Source organism: Pygocentrus nattereri, chromosome 15 (assembly GCF_015220715.1).
Source record: "Pygocentrus nattereri isolate fPygNat1 chromosome 15, fPygNat1.pri, whole genome shotgun sequence".
NCBI classification, from domain to species: Eukaryota; Metazoa; Chordata; class Actinopteri; order Characiformes; family Serrasalmidae; genus Pygocentrus; species Pygocentrus nattereri.
Genome location: NC_051225.1, coordinates 2,112,411 through 2,117,406, shown reverse-complemented (window position 1 = coordinate 2,117,406; position 4,996 = coordinate 2,112,411). Strand labels below are relative to the sequence as shown.

The 4,996-nt window shown below is 43.3% G+C and overlaps 1 non-coding gene across 1 annotated transcript; it reads right to left on the bottom strand.

Annotated features, from left to right (window-relative positions):
- Positions 1 to 4,557: 4,557 nt before the first annotated feature.
- On the bottom strand, positions 4,558 to 4,744 carry LOC119265293. Its single transcript, XR_005131569.1, has one exon. It is a non-coding gene; the product is annotated as a U2 spliceosomal RNA (small nuclear RNA).
- Positions 4,745 to 4,996: the final 252 nt, after the last annotated feature.

Below are 4,996 nucleotides of genomic sequence, written 5' to 3'. Positions count from 1 at the left end.
AGCGAGTGAAAAGTCCCCCTTCTCTTCATAATGTGACCACGTCGTGTAATTCCACAGATCATTACCAACTTTCCAAAACTTAATTTCGCAATTACACATGCAATTAATTAATAACTGTGCTGTCATTACACTCCCCCCAAAGTATTCCCAGCCAGCGAGGAGGAAAAAAACGAACGCCTCTTGAAATAAAGTGGTCAAAATGAAGCATGGGGGTTGGATTGGTGGGGGTTGATGGGGTAAGGGGGGGTGGGGGGTTTGAGAGTCAAAGAGATTGTTATTAAAGGATTGTGGAGTTAATCTGGTAAGAAGCTACGGGGCGGATAGCGGAGAGAGCGCGCTATCGTCGGGAAATGTCTAGTGGGATGTGGAGGCGGTTATTGAGCAGCACTGAGAGATCCCAAAGGAGAAATTAATGAGATCTGCGCGCACGCAAACGTCTAGCACGTCTGCAGAGCTGCTAATCACGCGCTAGGCCGCACTGCTGGTGTTTCCGTGGTCGGCTCCACCGAACACAGAGCTAACCTTCCACCCACTTTTCAGAATTCCAGGACTGAACAGTCAAACTCATCAGGTCACAGTGGTGGTGATAGGAACCAGACGTCCACCTCTAAAAGCTCCCTCACAGAAAGTTCCTACACGGAATGGCAATGAATATAATCACAGGGGCACTGTTTGGTTTTAGCCTAAACAGTAAAGCCAAATAAGGACAGAGAAGTGCAGGATCTGTATGAGACTATGTAGGCTTATATGTGAACATTATGCCCTGGTCTAGAACCTTTGCATTACGGACTGGTCTAGAACCTTTGCTTTACGCAGAGGTTCTTTAAACTTTCAAACATCTAATTCTTAGAGGTTCCTCTATAGCAACACCCCAAAGAAATGCTTTAGTATCTATGTGTCTTGCCTGACAGTAGAACGTCTCTTTGGTCTGCAGAGTCGAGGCTGGACTGATCCCACTCAGGTTGGAACAGGTTCTAGTGTTGACTCTGCAGCTCCACAGGTGTTGCGTTACCTGTGCGACGATGCTGGGCTGGACGATGTTGGTGGCATTTGGAGCGGAGGGGGATAACCTGCACGCCTTGTTTCCAAAATGTTCATGGACAGTTAAAGATTCTTTTGACAACAAACCTGGGCCTCAGCGCCATTAACCTCTACTGTTACTGCCCCGTGTGTGAAGAGCTGAATTAATAATTAGGGTTAAACACTTCAGGCTCCACTTTAAAGGCTTTTGTAGCACCAAACATGCCAAAGACGGGACAGCTGAGTCACAACCACACAGGCTGACCTCATGCCAACACACACACACACTTGGTTTTATATACTGTCAGGACAAGGGGTCATGAAAACATCCCATATGTATTTTATATATATATATAATGGTAACTTTACAGGAGAAGGAAAAAATATGCTTTACATTTAATGTAAGTCAATGGAACCAGATTTTTTACTAAGTAAATTTGGGTTATTTCTTTTGGTCCATTCATCATGAAATTTACACACAGTATAAAGAACCACAGGCATTTTCAAATTACATCAAAAACTGAAAATCGACAAAAATGGAGATACGAGGTTTGGTTCTGACGACAGCGATATGTAAGTAACAATATGCAACAATAATATGTCTTATATGTACTTTATGTATGTACTTATGTGTGTGTAAATATAATGTCAAATATACATGCTTATATGAATTAGCAAAAAGACCCATACATTTTATGTATGTTCTCTGCATACTTTGTTACCCTGTTCTTCAGTGGTCATACCCACAGAGCAGGTACTATTTGGCTGGTGGGTCATTCTCAGCACTGCAGTAACACTGATGTGGTCATGGTGGTGTGTTATTGTGTGTTGCGCTGGTGTGAGTGGATCTGACACAGCAACCTGCTGGAGTTTTTGACCCCTTAAAGAACCAGGGCCGACTGGAGGGCCCAGAGTTTTACTACCAATATATATATACAGGTGTGTGTATATACACTGTATTTCCAAAAGTATTCACTCACCCATCCAGATCATTGAACTCAGGTGTTCCAGTCACTTCCATGGCCACAGGTGTATAAAGCCGAGCCCCTAGGCCTGCAGACTGCTTCTACAGGCATTAGTGAAAGAATGGGTCGCTCTCAGGAGCTCAGTGAATTCCAGCGTGGTGCCGTGATCGGACGCCACCTGTGCAGCAAGTCCAGTCGTGAAATTTCCTCACTACTAAATATTCCACAGTCCACTGTCAGTGGGATTATAACAAAGTGGAAGCGATTGGGAACGACAGCGTCTCAGCCACGAAGTGGTCGGCCACGAACAGCTGGATTCAATGATTTGGATGGGGGAGATGAGGACATTTGGAAATATTGTGTATTCTGAAATATACATTAGCGTTTGGGATGTATTTTTTTTTGGGATGTCATTTTATCTTCGCAAACAGTCGCAGAGATGAAAACGGCCCAAATGAAAATGCTTAAATGACAGTCAATCACCCCTGTAATGTGTCTGTGTGTGTAATTTGCGACAGGTGAGACTAATTACTGCTGCAACCTGAACCGTCTCTCTCCTGTTTCACTACATATACTACAGCCAGTCGATCAGGTGACAGCAGAGCAGGGTGGTAACCAGTTACATGTACTCAAGTAAAACTTTATCCATTATACATAATGCGTTTACTTCTACTCAGGTACATCACAGTCATCTACGCTTTCCTCAGGTCCGTTTTGGTCCATTTTTGGGAGAAATTTTGTTCTGTTGTGCCTTTTCAGCTCCTGTTCCGCTTTACTGTTACTCTCTTATAGACCAAAAGGATCCAAGAAGATAAAAACATTTAGTTCTATGATTTCTGGACCTTATTTTGAACAAGAACCCAGTTTCAGCCTTCAGAGCGGTGGGCAGCCCTGTCCAGAGCACCCAGAGAGCAGTTGGGGGTTAGGTGTCTTGCTCAAGGGCACTTCGTTCACATACTGTCGGCTCAGGGGATCGAACCGGCGACCTTTTGGTCACAAGGCTGGACCTCCAGCCCACGACTGCCTCCAAACTAAGACATCGTCTAAGTTCTAGAAGCTGTTAATTACTTTAGTTTCATGAACTGATACTTTTGTCTTTTTTATTTTGGAAATGTTTTTCCCTTTCTATGCCATGGCAGAAACAATACTCTTACTTACATATGGGTTTAGAGAGGAATTCCACCAATTTTTCAAAATTTCTGCATAATTCACTGGTTGAAACGGTTGATTGTTGAGACTCAGATGCCTTTACAGTGGTGGTGATAGGAACCAGGGGTCGCCATGACTACAACACATTTTATTCACCATCCAGAACCACCAGAGAACCTACCTTTCTTGCTGACGATGGAAAACAGTGGAAAATCTGAAATAATTTACTTAATAATAATAATTTTCTTTATAAGTTTACTTTTTCTGTGGGGAAGCTTTTTTGCCTCACACTGCATGCATAGAATTGAAAAATGCATTTTGGCCCAAAATCTCCTCAAAAGTATCTTAAAACAACATCTCTCATTTCAGGCTGCGAATTCATAACCATTTCATGCAATAGCTAACAAATTTCCCGTTCCACCTTAAATCGCACAGCAGCTCTGATCCCCAAGGCGCCAGAATGTAACTTACTGTCCCATTTAAGGTGGAACGGGAAATTTAGCCAGCTACTGAGACATCAGCACTACTAATAGTGATTTTTTATGCTTGTTATGAAGAAAAGGACCATAATACATTGAAACAATGGTTATCTTAATTATTTAACGGAGGAAATGCTCCCATTTATGGGTTTGTTTGCTGGGCTTGTGCAGCTACCTGGCCTAACTAATGTGACATGAATCAAAGGTCTAGAATCTGTACTTTCACAATTTCTCCACTCGTTTCAATGAATTATGTGTGAGAGTTAATTCGGCAAAGAAAAGCGGAGGCGCTACAAGGCATATCTACCATACGGGCCCTAAGAGGGTTGGAGAATAGACATTCCCCATAAAGGAAATGTGCTCCCGTCTCAGCTTTAAGGCCGGCGCTGCATATCAGATCAGATCAGACACAGGGAAGCAGGTCAGGAGGGATTGGATAACCTGAAGACTTTCAGACTGTTCAGGCCTTTCAGTGATCTCATTCTACATCGTTTACTGCAGATAAGCTGGGTCGGGCTTTTGCAGAGCGCTGTTTACAAACACCTCGTCTGCTTTATTAGGGAAAACTGGAATAGAGCTACATCATAATGCTATGGGGTCAGTCCAGAGAAGGCTGTTTTTATTTATTTACGACATTTGGCTGACGCTCTTATCCAGAGCAACTTACAATTTGATCGTTTCACACAGGAAGGTGAAGGTGGTGTTAGGAGTCTTGCCCAAGGACTCTTATTGGTATAGTGTAGGGTGTTTGCCCTGGTGGGGGATTAAACCCCAGAGTACAGAGTAGAAGGCAGGGGTGTTACCCACTACACTAACCAACCATGATCAACCAAATGTTGATTCGAACTTGATTTGAATTCACAAACATGCACCAGCTGAGGACACATACACATCTTCTAAAGGCAGGACACACCCTGGACAGGTTTCCAGTCCATCGCAGGGCACGGAGGTGCGCCGTTCCCGGAGGTACTGCAATACCAGGTCGAGGTGTAGAGCAGACAGAGCTCCTCTTCCTCCCAGTTCTAAAACTCTATTCAGTATGTAGCCCTCATATAGAGGCCGTCTCAGATATTAACCCGATAAGAACAGGTACTACACTTGATCTACTTAGCCAAGAGGCCGAGAAGCGATCAGACCAGCTGAGCATATAATCAACAGCGCTTCACCTTCACTTTCCACACTTGGTTTAATCTACTGGGCATGAACAATTGAAGCTTTGGTGATATTCAAGTAACATGATCTGTAGGTTGCACCTTCATAAATACTCATTCTGGATATTACTGGAGGAGATAATTAAGCAATCCTTAACAAATACACACATACAGGTGAAGTTCATCAGTCAACCGTCTTCAATTATTTTGAAATCAGGTTTAAAGTTGGTTT